General features: G+C 44.0%; 1 protein-coding gene across 1 annotated transcript in view; it reads right to left on the reverse strand.

Annotated features, from left to right (window-relative positions):
• Window positions 1-14,747, reverse strand: part of LOC102562053 (potassium voltage-gated channel subfamily KQT member 1) — an 819,206-nt gene that overhangs the window by 748,146 nt on the left and 56,313 nt on the right. The gene's annotated exons all lie outside the window — the stretch shown is intronic.

The raw sequence follows: 14,747 nt of genomic DNA on the forward strand, positions 1-14,747 counted from the left end.
CATTATTGTAGCAGGGTGTACTGAGAGAAGTCACAGCACACATCATTTTACTTTGTCGAATTACTCATTAAGTAGTGAAACACTGAGGGGTGGGAAAACAGAAGCACATTTATTTTTAAAAAACAACTAACAAATAATTAGCTAAGTAAAAGGTAAGAAGCATAAACTGAAAATTAATTAACTAGTGTGTATGCAGAAAATTCAATACATCGTAAAAATTTACTTGGCAATCTAAAGCTTATTATTGCTTACTTAAATTTAAGGTAGTGCTCTGTGAAAAATTTGACACTACCTTATATCCAGCAGCTGGGTCACCAAGATAGAGGGAAATTCTTTTTACAAATTGGTCAAAGTGGATTAGTTGAAGACCACAATTTATGTAGACTGAGGCAAACTTCACTTCCTCCTTGCTTTCCTCTACCACGTTTGCAATGTGGTTGTCCAAGCACACAATTTCTTGGATGGCTTCCAGTCCAAAATGCATTCAGTAACTCGAAGCTACCAAACATCTAATTTGCAAACCCATAATAAGCTTTGAAAAATATTTGCAGTTATGTTTGAATTAAAATGTAATCTGCATCTTGGGAGTTCTTAAAGCACACAAGAAGAACACATTACAATTTTCACTGAACACCAAGAGGAAACTATTCAGAGTAGTAATTGCAAGGACAAGCAGAGGTTGTAGCAGTTTAAAACTAGGGAGGAAAGAATAGGTTTGGGTAAAAGAACCATCAGTTTAAGGAAAGTAACTAAAATTTATAGGAGTTCGCAAAATCCCACTCACTCAATTTGCTGAAATTTTTAAGCAAACTTAGTAACCAAAGTTCATTGAAATTTGTCAGGTCTTTTATTCAGAAGGACTTCCTTAATTTCATAGAATCATAGAAAATTAGGGTTGGAAAGGACCTCAGGAGGTCATCTAGTCCAACCCCCTGCTCAAAGCAGGACCATCCCCAATTAGATCATCCCAGCCAAAGCTGTCTAGTCGAGTCTTAAAAATCTCCAAGGATGGAGATTTCACCACCACTCTAGGTAACCTGTTCCAGTGATTCACCACCCTCCTAGTGAGAGAGTTTTTTTCTGATATCCAACCTAAACTTTCCTGGCTGCAACTTGAGACCATTGTTCCTCATTCTGTCATGTCACCACTGAGAACAGTCTCTCTGTCCTCTTTGGACCCACCCTTCAGGTAGTTAAAGGCTTCTATCTGTCATAACCCAGTGATTTTGGTGCCTCGGCACTATGGAATTTTCTTGTCACATGAGAGCCTCTTGCACAGCAAGGGTTTTTGCTGCATAGAGAACCCGCGTGCAGGAGAGAGTTCCCGCCAATTTGCAGCTGTCTTTGCAGGATGCATTTTCCCTTTGCAGCACAGAGATGCATGGTGCAAAGAGTTCCCGCTATTTGAATGCAAATTCGTGTCCCGCTATTGGCTAGCGCTAAATTATTCACACGTGGCGGCCAGTAATTGGCTTTCTGGCCGTTTAAAAATTAGCGCGACTTCCGCCCAAGTCGAAGAACTTTGAGCACGCTGCAGAGTGCCTCAAAAGATATCCGACTTGCGGCTAGCTGGTCGATAGACTGATCACCTATCGATCCTTCTTCCCGTCGCCAAACGCAATCCCAGACGTACCCTTTTCCCGCCGGCTTGAGTTACGGACGGATTTGCTGGCTTTGACCTCGCCAGCTGGAGGAACTCACATTGTTGTCCAGACGACCGAACCGTTTCCGTCGCAGCCACCTGCGACGTAAGTGAAGTTTTTTACAACCATTAAGCCTTGTCAGCCTTTTCATTCACCAGCCTGCCCTGACGAACGAGCAGTTTCTAAATCACCTCAAGTCGGCTCAGCCCAGCCGAGACATGGCGACGAGGATGGGATTAAAGGGCACGGTGATGGAGAAGAACTTAATTGGGTGCTGCCCCTGGCACACCGGGAACCGCCACGTAGAGAATGCTAATGATCTATGGGCACATATCACTTACCACCAGGAGGTAGAAGGGGAGGAAAGAAGTATTGATGGTTACTTCTCCGTAAAAAGAGAAGAAGCCATAGTGAAAGAATGGAGAACAAAGCTATCCCTTGGGGAGTTTGGATGCATAATGGGGAGCGACCGGGTTTATTATTGGCCCCCGGAGGAAACATCAACTATATCCCTAGCCAGGGTGAAAGCACAGAAGGCAGAAAAGCTGACCCCCGCTCAGGAGTTCGCCCAATGCACCCAATACTTAAAGGAGGGGGGGGAATCCACCCCCATGGACATGTTTAACTGTCCGGATTTGGTGCCTGAGACACGGGGCCATGAGCTCCTCGTTCAACTACGGGAGGATTTGGAAACTAAGGGCCGTCAGAAGCCGAAGTGGGGTCTAATTAAATGGAAAAAGGGAAAGATGATAAATGTGCTGTTCCGTGCAGTAACAGGCCTACTAAGGGAATACGCGAATTTGGAGGCTCAGATGCATACTGCGGGAAAGGAGTCGCTGGAGTGGACAGCAAAGGGCTCCAGAGCAGCGTTTATTAACAGTGTCAGCCGCATGATGCTGTTAGCAGAAAATGGCGCCGAAAGAAGCGCGAGCTACCCGGGGAACCCAGAAAAGGAGGGGCGGAGTTTCGGAAGACCCGGCGGGGATTCACCTAGTGACTCCACCCCCTGAAGTGACGTCATTCCCTGCAACCACGCCTCTTTACCACGGGGAGGGGGCAATGGGAGGAGGGATATACCCAACGCTACCAGATACAGAATTTAACCCTCTCTCTGCCGCAGCTTACCCGATAGCTGTGACAAAGCATGTCGAGGATGAAGAAGGTACCACGCATACCACTGTTATCTCTCGCACACGCACCAGACCAGAGATACAAGAGCTTTGCAAAGAATCTAAAATAAGGCCAGAAGAAACCTTGGACATGTAGTTAGGAAGACTGATAGTGGAATTTGGATCTGACACTCTGGATAAGGAAGAAGCCAGTGCCCTGACACGACAAGCAGCGTGGAGCGGAGGGCGCGCTACTGATTTGAATGTGGTCACAGACAGTGCCCACTGGCCCATCCCGCTCCCGGCGCTTGTGGTAGGGCAGGTAACCCACAGATTTCACACCTGGCACGAGGGTTGCCCGAAGAAGGCTACTGCAGAACAACTTCTCCTGGCTATAGTTGGAGTGTCGTATCTCTCATGGAGCCCAAGAACAAATCCAATGGGATTAACAGCAGTCCAGCGTAAAGGGAGATGGGCTCATCGTCACCTATCGGACCCCGGGGCAATTCCAACGCCCTTAGAAGCTATAGATGCCTGCGTGGAGGTATATGGAGGAGCGAATGCTGTTGCACTCCGACTCTTCTTGAACCCGATGGCAGGTCAACCAGTGGGAAATCTTTTAGGCCATCTCCCACGATTGCAGGCACTTATGAAGCAAGGTGAGGAAGCTTCTAATGACATAAGGGATCGACCTTCAGCGTACCTAGCTGCAACACTGAGGCCTAGGCGTCAAGGGTCTACCCCTCGGCGAGAGCCATGGGAGTCACCTCCAAGGACCCCAAAAGAAAGAACCTCAAAGGAAAGAACTTTGAAAGAAAGAACTATGTTCGGATTTCTTCTCGCTTATTCCGGACTAACAAAGGCTCAATTGAGACTTTTGGGAGACAAGGCCCAGGCCAGTATGGCTGAAGCATTGGGATTTAATTTCGAGGACTTGCCAAAAAACGAGTGACGGCCATCGGCTCCGCCGGCGGCCTTCACCAATTCAAACCCGATCCTACTGATTCTTGTCCATACACTGAACTCACTGTTTACAACCCTACCGATCCGGATGACCAACAACAGGCAGGCATTCTTCCTTCTTGATACTGGAGCTCAGACCAATGTGATTACCTCAATGATACCTCATCAAAAGACCACCAAGACGATCAAGGTACAAGGGCTTAACGCTATCGCCGTCACAACAAAGGTCAAGTTTTGGGTTCAGGATCACCGATATCCCCTAGAAGCCGTTCTAGGGGGCATCAACATTTTAGGAATCCCGGTGATAAAAACGCTTGACCTCAGGGAACAGGTGCTACAGGCATTACCCGTAATTATCCCAGAGCAGGACTGGCATCGACCAACGCTTCGTGACACTTCCACCTGGCGATATCAGCCAATCCCAACTAAGGATTCTCTAAAACAGTCCCTTACTGACCTTCTGCAGTGACTCGAGCGACGAGGCTGTATTAAGACCGTAACAGCCAGCACCTACCTATCATCAGGATGGGGAGTTGCAAAACCTGGGAAGCCTAATGAAGCCCGGTTGGTCGTGGACTATAGAGAAGTCAACAAAAGGTGTCAGGTACTTCAACAACCTAATCCATCTACGCTGCCACAGTGTATGTTTGAGATGGCACAATTCCAGCAAAGTCAGTGGGTTGGAGTCACATTAGATCTGAAAAATATGTTCTTTTCCATCCCCATAACTGACCCAGAGGGAATACTAAATATGTGTATTGATGGCATCATGTACAGGTGGACAGTTTGTCCGCAAGGATATCGCAACGCTCCATCATTAGCCACTGGTGCCATGAATAACACCCTGAAGAATATTTGAGCCTTGCACTCTCTTCCCCCAGAAAAAGAATTAAAGATTTGGAGTTATGTTGATGATATTGCCATCATGGGTTGCGATAGCTCTGTAGTTGCCAGTGTAGTAAACCAACTAGTTGCTCACCTTCAAAGTGAGGGATGGACAATCAACGAGGAAAAGTCAAGCCTACATCCTGTAGATGACATTACGTTCCTTGGCACTCGATACATTGGTTCCATCCGCCACGGAGTCTCGCATAAGGGTCCTAACATCGATCCTCTAAAAACATTCCACCCTGTCACTAAGAGGCATTTTCAACAGCTTTTGGGTCATTTAAATTGGTATCGACATTATGCTGAACCCAGCGATTTGGCACTCCTCACTAAATTACAACGACAGATTCGTGACAAGTCCCGAAAGTCCACGCCTTGGATGGAAAAGGATCAGCAGAATCTGCTTCGCCTGCTAACCACGGTTAAAGGTACACAACTCCATGCCATCGATCTGGGTGAGTCACTAACCGTAACCCTTGGATTCACCACCAACCATGTGTGGGCTGTCATGCACAACCCCCGCGATGAGCTAGTATACACGGCCGATAAGACGCTTCAAGCGGCACAACATCGATATGGAGCTATAGGAAAGATTCTCCTAGCCGAACAACTGGTGGAGCCGTTAGCAAGGGGGCATGGGACGTTACGCGCTCCTGGTGCCACATTGTTACCCTTGCTGGACGCGGGAAGAATCGACCCACATTTTCAAGGGGAGTCTAAGACCTGGAATATGTTAGTACTTACCCACCATTATAATTGGCATTGTTGGAGGTTGGAAGACACGGTACCTGATCCAAGCCCAGGAGATGAGGAAAAGGTTCCTACACTATATGGAACTTCAGCCCCAGTGTGGATGGCCTCGGACGGAACCTCCCGACATGGCGGAGGCTATGGATATTATTGCAAAGCTTGTAACGATAAGGAAATTTTTCAAGCTGACCCAGATGATAATTCGTCCCAAAAATGTGAATTATTAGGATTCCTTAAGGTACTGGAGCATTGTCTGACACATCATGACGATACGCTCCCCGTTCCAATTATCACCATTGATTCGCTGTATATCTATAAAATCCTTACGGGCACAGCTTTTCCCTCTGAGAATTTGAATGATTGGCAAAATGTTTGGGAGACCTTAACTAAATTTGTACGCCTTCCGTTGATTAGGCACACTAAGTCCCATCGTCCAGATACTGATCCAGTGCATGAGGTAATTGATAAGCTCTTGGAGGATCCACTCCGGACCGACATAGTCTTGCCTGTCACATCTACCACTGGTCCTGAAGTAAATCCATTTCTCGCGTGGCTTCACAAAAATTGGGGTCACCCAGGACCACGGGCTTGTCATCAACCTTGGTGCCGAACCATTACAGAGCCAGCCTCATATGGAGCCCGGCGGGATTGGGAAAAGGTAGCTCAGGCCTGTGAGACATGTGCTAAAGAGAAGTGTCATAAAACCAAGCATCAGATCGGAGCTGTCGATTCTTCACAGTTTCAGGCAGGAACAGTTTGGCAGGTAGATTTACTGGGACCCCTCCCAGGGTCTAAACCGCCAAATAAAGGACTAGTTGTGGTTGATTTGGGGACCAGGCAGTTGCAGGTTATTCCCTTACAGAAAAGCAATGCCACTGCTGTAATTGCTGCCTTAAGTGCTGTATTTGCCACCTGGCAGCCTCCTCATGAAATCCAGTCTGATGGAGGACCTCTGTTTAACTCTAATGCTCTGGATAAATTTGCTCATCTTCATAATGTAGCATGGCATCTTCATCTGCCGTACCACCCACAGTCCAACGGCGTTGTGGAGAGAAACATAGGTCTGTACAAGGAGCAGCTTCACCTTAGAGGAGGAGGGACGTTTAAAAATTGGACTAAATTTAATCACGATGTCCTTATTTCACTAAACACTGCTAAACCGTTATGGGATGAAGCTGATGTCCGGAAACCCCCATCTTGGGAGCCCAAGTTCCAACCTGACAAGTTAGTGTGGATTTCAATACCTCACCCTCATCAGTCTCATCCACAAGTTCACAAAGGGACAGTTCAATGGCCGGGACAATATCCCAATACCTATTCTGTCCAACTGGAAGAGAAGCCTGATTGTCCTCCTATTATCGTTCATCACAACTGGATGACTCGTCGTTCCGACGTTCACCCAATATCCTTACAGTGAAACCAATTATGATTCTTTCTTGTTTTGTTTTGTCCCGTTATTCTGTTTTCTTCACAGGTTTGACCCCAGCAGAAGCGGTAGTCTACAACTACCTGATTATGAGACCAGATTGCAGTCCATTCGAAGCCAAAGAATGATGGTTGCAAGGGAGGCACTGAGATGGCAAAGAACCCATTGGCTCAGGACTTGTTATGACACTATTTTCATTTGTTAAGTGTTTACTGACATTTTCTGTTATGGGAGAAGACGGACCGAAGCGGATGTTCTCCAATCAGACGATGATTAACAGTTGTTATGTCTTCAAAGTTATTGCATGTTGTAATTTGTTAAGACGACCAGTCTGTCAAGTTATTTGTTTATATATATATATATATATATATATATATATATATATATATATATATATATATTGGTTGTGAAGGCTTTGCCAAGTCAGTGAATCCTCTAACAAAGATGCCATATGATGTGCTCATGTGTCGAAAATTCCAGTTGTGCCGTCGGCAAGGGGGCACGTCATAACCCAGTGATTTTGGTGCCTCGGCACTATGGAATTTTCTTGTCACATGAGAGCCTCTTGCACAGCGAGGGTTTTTGCTGCATAGAGAACCCACATGCAGGAAATTTGCAGCTGTCTTTGCAGGATGCATTTTCCCTTTGCAGCACAGAGATGCACAGTGCAAAGAGTTCCCGCTATTCGAATGCAACTTCGTGTCCCGCTATTGGTTAGTGCTAAATTATTCACACGTGGCGGCCGGTAATTGGCTTGCTAGCCGTTTAAAAATCAGCGTGACTTCCGCCCAAGTCGAAGAATTTCGAGCACTCTGCAGAGTGCCTCAAAAGAGATCCGACTTGCGGCTAGCCGGTCAATAGACTGATCACCTATCGATCCTTCTTCCCGTCGCCGAATGCAATCCCAGACGTACCCTTTTCCTGCTGGCTTGAGTTACGGACGGATTTGCTGGCTTTGGCCTCGCCAGCTGGAGGAACTCACATTGTTGTCCAGACGACCGAACCGTTTCCGTCGCAGCCACCCGCGACATAAGTAAAGTTTTTTACAACCATTAAGCCTTGTCAGCCTCTCCATTCACCAGCCCGCCCTGACGAACAAATCACCTTGAGTCGGCTCAGCCCGGCCGAGACACTATCAAATTCCCCCTCAGTTTTCTCTTCTGCAGACTAAATAAGCCCAGTTCCCTCAGCCTCTCCTCAGAAGTCATGGGCCCCAGACCCCTAACCATTTTCATCGTCCTCTGCTGGACTCTCTCCAACTTGTCCACATCCTTTCTGTAGCAGGGGGCCCAAAACTGGACACAATACTCTGGGTGTGGCCTCACCAGTGCAGAATAGAGGGGAAGAATCACTTCACTCAATCTGCTGGCAACACTCCTACCAGTGCAGCCCAGTATGCTGTTGGCTTTCTTGGCAACAAGAGCACACCGTTGACTCATACTCAGCTTCATAGGGGGGAGGGGGGGGGCTGAGATTGGCCCTCTCTGGCCAGGGAGTGGGGAGCACTGGCTGGTGCCCCTCCTGAGAAGCACCAGCAGCGCTTCCGGTTTTGTCGGCAATCGTCCACTGGAGGACCCCTCCCCTCAGTTGGCGATAGGCTGCTGGTGCCCCCCCAGACTCAGGAGGCACCAGTTGCCAATGACCAGCTTCTTTGCCACTGTAACCCCCAAGTCCTTTTCTGCAGAGCTGCTGCTTAGCCAGTTGGTCCCAAGCCTGTATTGATACATGGGATTGTCCCGTCCTAAGTGCAGGACTTTGCACTTGTCCTTGTTGATCCTCATGAGATCTCTTTTGTCCCAATCCTCCAGTTTGTCAGGATCACTCTAAATCCTAGACCTAGCCTCCAGCATATCTACCCTTCTCTGCAGCTTTGTGTCATCCAAAACTTGCTGAGGGTGCACTCCATCCCATCGTCCACATCATTAATGAAGGTATTAAACAATACTGGCCTCAGGACCAACCCCTGGGGCACTCCACTTGATGCCAGCTGCAAACTAGACATTGAGTCTTTGATCACTACCAGTGTCAAGCCCAGTGACCCAGCTAGCTTTCATCCAAGTTACAATCCATTCATCCAACCCATACTTCCTTAGTTTGCTTTCAAGAAAGTTGTGGGAGACCAGATCAAAAACCTTGCTACAGTCAAGGTATATCAGGTCCACTGTTTTTCTTACATCCACAGAGCCAGTCATCTCATCATAGAAGGCAATCTGGTTGATCAGGCAATTTATGTTTCTATAACCATTTTGGGTGTGTGCTTACATGCACATTGGCAGTATGCATACTGCCATCAACTCGCCACACACATGGAAGGAAGAGAGATCATGGTTTCCTCTCAGCATGAGGTCCACTTTAGATCAGATAAATTACTTGTACATTGCCTGATCTCAACATGCACCACATATTAGAATGGCCATCATTATTCTGTTACTTATTATTTAGAAATAAATATTTTGTCAAAAAGCACATGTGGTGTGGCAACTTTCCATTGTAGGTATGTGAACTGAATGTTGTTTCAAAGTAGAATCAACCAATGCTATGCCTTTGATTAGGCAAAGTTGTTATTTAAAGGAGGCAAGGTCTTTGTCTTTTCTGATGCTAGCTCTGCCTATTGATTTAGAGGTAGAAGCACCTCACTTAGGAGAACATTTCTGAAGATAGCCACTTCTTTCTTGCCTTCCAACACATGGTCTTTTGAGACAAAGAACTGAATAGCAGCACTGTTTGGACATACCCCCAGGATGCCTCTGTAAAATTTAACATTCACTCTATGGCCAAGTACAGACATTACACTTTTACTGGTGCAAGTGGTTGCAAACTGGTCTATACCCACAACAGAACAGAAATCCAGCATACTGGTTTAGAAATGGCAGAACCATTTTCCCCCCTCTCCCTCTACCAAAGGGCAAATGTGTGTTCTGTTCATTACCGATCTAAACTACACCTCTTATAGAAAACCGTATAACTTAGATTGATTCCTCCTTGAACTTTTTTAATGTCTGTACCTAGCCTATGTACAAAGAGCTGCTGAATTCATGGCAGAAGTGGACTGCAGTGAATCATGCAGGTTTAATCTTGCAGGTTACCCAATGGGCCTTCTCCCTACACCCCCATTGATTGACAGAGGGGCCCCACCACTCATTCCTGACAGACAGGGAGGCAAAAACATGGTTTTAAATATGGCACTGTTTTTGGCTCCCAGCCAGTCAGCAACAAACAACAGAAACATTGGGGTCCCTCAGGCAACAGCAAGGGAGAACAGGGTGTGCAGGGGAACCTGCAAGATTCAAGGAGCTGCCAAACAACCCACTTCTGCCATGAAGTCAGTAGGTCCCTACCTATATGTGCCCAGGCTCAGCAACAAGGTAGAATAAGTGAACAGGGTTTGTTTCTCAGCAACAATTCCTGGTTCAAGCAGAAAGTGATATAGGCTTGACCTTGGACATGGAGTAAAAGCTTGCAGACTCATGAGACTGAGTTGATAGCTCTAGCATACACCACGGAAAGGGCAAGATTATTAGGACAACTGAAACAGAAGTATGCCATACCAAGGAAACAAAAAGCATGCTTTCCTTCCTCCTTGGTGTAAGCATCTCTGACTCAAACTTTAAGAAGACTATTTCCATTGAAATACTCTATTTCTTCCAAGGTTAATAATCTGGTGAAAATGCTATGTGGGGTTCAACTAAGAATTTCCACTAGCAAAAACAGGTACAGGAGCTGAGGAACCAAAGGACTTGTAATTTTGAGAATTTTACTCGTGGTTACTACTGGAAGTTTTCTAAACATTTGAAAAAGAGTTGTTTGTTTGACCAGTAAGATCTTTCTCCTCAGAACAGGTTGCACAATGTATGGTTCCACACCAAACCAGATTCTATCACATCCTTTGAAGCCCTATTTAAGTCAATGAGGTTCACACAGAGGTAACTAAGGACAGAATAAGTCTTTGTTAGAAGGAGAAAATGCCCTCTTCCAGAAATGTGAAATGAATTACTGGTCTCAGTCCATTTCTTAGTGGACAGAGGACTGCATCACCAAAACCACAGCAGTTAACACATTTGTTGGCAGTCTAAACAGAAAAGCCAAAGATCAAATGGGCATAGAAACTGGACAAACATCACAGCTCTATAGGTGGTCCTCCCAAATCAGGAAGTAGAAATATTGTGGTAGCAGTATTGTGCAAGTATGTAGTGCTTCTGGGAACATTTTCCCCAATAGAAAGAATTCATCCATTTCCAAGGCTGTCAAATCAATCAACATTCACCTCACTCAATTTACCTTAAAATTTTAAGGAAAATCCACATCCTCTTCCTATGCACACATTGGAATATTTTTATTTATTGCATCTGATTCACCTTTGGTTTCTACTAAGGAAAATGTAACTTTCCTGATGGTTAAAAATCTGTTCTCATTGAAGTTGGCAAAGTGCATTGGGGAAGTGAGGATCAATGTGTGTGCAAAGCTAAGAAAACAGCACAAATTAAAAATGAATACCTGGAAAAGGTGCATCAGAGAGAATAAGCCAGATATGTCTCTGGTTTAATTCAACTGTAGTCACATCTGACAACTATTTTTGACAGGGATTTCCAACTTTCTAAAATATTCCAAATCTCCCATGTCATACCCACTTTCCACCACCACCCCAACTTTGATTTTGGACAATGTTTTTCCTTCTCCCCATGTATGTGGGAAGGGGGGGGGGGGGGAACAACTTGAAAGAAAATTGGATGTTTTTTGTCAACTAGAAAGCCAACCAACCACGTTGGCAAACTGGTAATCAACAAGAACAAGTCTTTACCAGCATGGAGGTAAAGATGTCAGGATCTAGACAACTGTGGCTATAAGATTTCCCGGATTGAAATATACCTGCTAAGGGATGGAGGCCTACATTATCTCAGCAATTTCTTATAATTGTTCCTTTAAAGCTCTGTGGCAAGGGGAAAGTGAAGCAATGTGTACTGCAAACAGAATAGTTGTGCTGTACTTTGTCAGGGTGTTTGCCATGAGTCAAAGGACAAGGAAACCTGGGGCAAAAGGCTCTTCTTGCAAGAGGGATTTCAATTTCATAAAAGGGGTTATTATAGCATAGATTAATGTATCCATAAACATGCACCTTTTACTTCTTCATTTGGGATGCTGAAGTCTTATTTAAAATCATCGTCCTAGAATATTTTGGGGATATCTTTACTTGGACCAACTGTAGAGCTGGGATATAGTTAAACAAGTTTTTGAGTGCAAAGCATCGAACCTGAAGAAGGCCTTGTATTCAAAAGCTTGTTTAACTTTATTCCAGCTATACAGTTGGTCCAAAAGATATCACCCACAAAGATCCTTGCCGCTAGTATAATTCCTGGACTATCATGGCTACAGCATCACCCCAACACTACTTAAAATGTTCACAGACTTCTTAGCACAAAAGATTTATTGGAAGATCCAAAAAAGAATAAAGGACAGCTTGGAAGGGAAAGGCACAGGGTAAATAATTTCTAATAGTTTGCAATTGAAAGGCAGCCAAATAGGGACCTTTTGAGCTCTGGTCATCAATTCATGCATTACTATGTTTTGAATGTCCTGCTAAAACATCCGTCATGCCCAAAAGTAAAATTCCTTATGCCCTAGGTACCTGAATTGTAAGTTATGTAAATGAATGGGTAAAAATTAAATTTACAGCTGAGAACTCACAAAATGCCCCAGCACAGCTAAAGATATGCTGCATCAGAGAAGAAACAGAAGGGAGTGAGTTCGGCTAGAGTGATTAAAGTACACACATGTAAAAGGAGAGTATTTTCTCAGCTGCAGCTGTGTTTGAGGTGGAAAGCACACACAAGGCTCTCTTCACTTTTTTCTACTGGCATATTTAGGTGCTTGGGTAAAAGGAGGAAGTGGGATGGCTAAATGAATAGAGTTCTCATGAAGATTCAATCAAGGAATGTCAGCACAAAACAATGAAGCCTCAGAATCTGGCATAGAGGTTTAATGGCTCCAGTGTTTGCACATGTGTGCTTATGTCCAAAATTTAATCTGATAAACTGTCTTCAACGTTTTCATGTCCTTAGAGTTGAAAATGTCAAGTTAACAACCTGCTTAGTTAAGGGCAACTCAAAGGGTATGAAAAATCAACCTGCATGGAAAGCTTGCACATCTCATCAAGTCTTACAGTTATGAACAAGACTGATGTTAAATCTGAAACCATCAATAAAAAGAACAGTTCTCAAAGAATATTCCTCACAAAGGAAAGATGTCTGCAGATTTTTTGGATCTCCTACCACATCATTAACTTTTTATTTATATTAATTTGTTTAGCATAAAACTGATAAGTTTAATACAATAAAAAGGTATTTGTATGTAAACAGATCTCCTCCTTCTGGTCTATCCAGAATTTGATAGGGCTACACTAATGCCAAGTAGTATTTGCTTGGTCCTCAAGTTTATCAATACTCTCTACAACACCATCTTCTGCAGGTTAATGAGAAAAGTAGCAACTCCATGCTCCAGTATTTGGTTCAGACACATTACCACTGGAGTTAAATCTGAGGGTTGTTGTACTCATTTTTAGTTCTGAAGTACCTTTAAAAAGGCTGAACACTGTCCTGAGGAAAAGCATGCACATCTTGAATGATGAAAAAGAATTCTTCATAACAGTACTCAATATGTAAAAAAGGGGTTTAAGACACTTGGAAGACTAAAGTTAATAACAAGCTTCAAAGAAATAGCTAATTTGAACAATTTATTAAATATGGCCTGGAAACCGAAGTCCTGTATTTATCCATAGATTCAAGAGTAGTAGTACAAGATTACCTAAAGTTACCCCATCAATATGCTTCAGTCCCAATCTGAATGGACCACCACTAGCTGGAAGGGGAAGGGTGTAGTCTTGCTTTTTAATGGCACCTATCCAAAATTAATATCCATTTCAAAAAGTTTAAACACTCATCTATGTGTTTCTTAACCTCTTAATTTGGGAGGCTCTGGGAGAATTCTTGGTTTGCAATTTTTCCACTCCTTACCTCCCCCACATCCAACTACAAATATTTTTCTAGTCTTGAGGACTTTACATAAATTCCCTCAGATTTGAATGGGAGTTAGCTAGAGTGGAAACTAAAGTCTGAATCAATATATCATGATCTGGCCCTTGGTTAATGCCTCCCTAGAAATTATAGATATAATTTAATTTCACGGTTATTTTAACTTTGTACATTAGAGAAGTGTGCAACATCTTGCAATTAGCCAGGAAAACAAATTCTAGGGCAACAAAATGGTGGCATTTCATGGCCATAGCTATATCAACAACTAAAAAGCTCTAGATCACATACAGTATTATATTTACATATAATGAACTAGATGGTCCAACTCTGGGGGATGCCTCTAATGGTGGCAGGAAGCCCCCAAAAACATCCCATGCACCTGCTCCATTTGAAGACATCAATCCTAAAAAAGAAGCTAGACAGGTCCAGCATAACCCTGGGACCCCATTGCTTGTTTTGTTTCTAATAGATGCAACCTGGCTTTGAACCAGGGGTTTCTCCCAGCTTCCTCTGCAGCCTTTTATTTGGGATTAGGTCGACTATTAATCTGCTCCAGCGTAGCATTTTCTATGTCATTTGAACCACTGCACTATAATATTACTGTTTGTTTTATTATCCATTACAAAATAACTGGCCTTAGTTGTGGACCAGGAAACTATTGTGCCATCATGACACAAAATCCTGAATAAAAAACATTCACTGCTCCAGAAATCTTACAATTAAAAGTAGAAGAATGACACATGGGGTGGAGGGTGGGCAGAGATGAAGGCAACAATATGATTGCATTTGTTACTTATCTCAGCACCAAACATTCTAAACTCATGGAAAGTTTTAAGGAGAGATTTGAAGGAAAATTATTCAGCCACTATAGTTTTAAAAACATATTGGAACTCAAAATATATATTTTTACAAAATTAAAATCAATGCACTGTGGATATAAATA

The sequence above is a fragment of the Alligator mississippiensis genome, chromosome 4 (genome assembly GCF_030867095.1).
Source record: "Alligator mississippiensis isolate rAllMis1 chromosome 4, rAllMis1, whole genome shotgun sequence".
Taxonomy (NCBI): domain Eukaryota; kingdom Metazoa; phylum Chordata; order Crocodylia; family Alligatoridae; genus Alligator; species Alligator mississippiensis.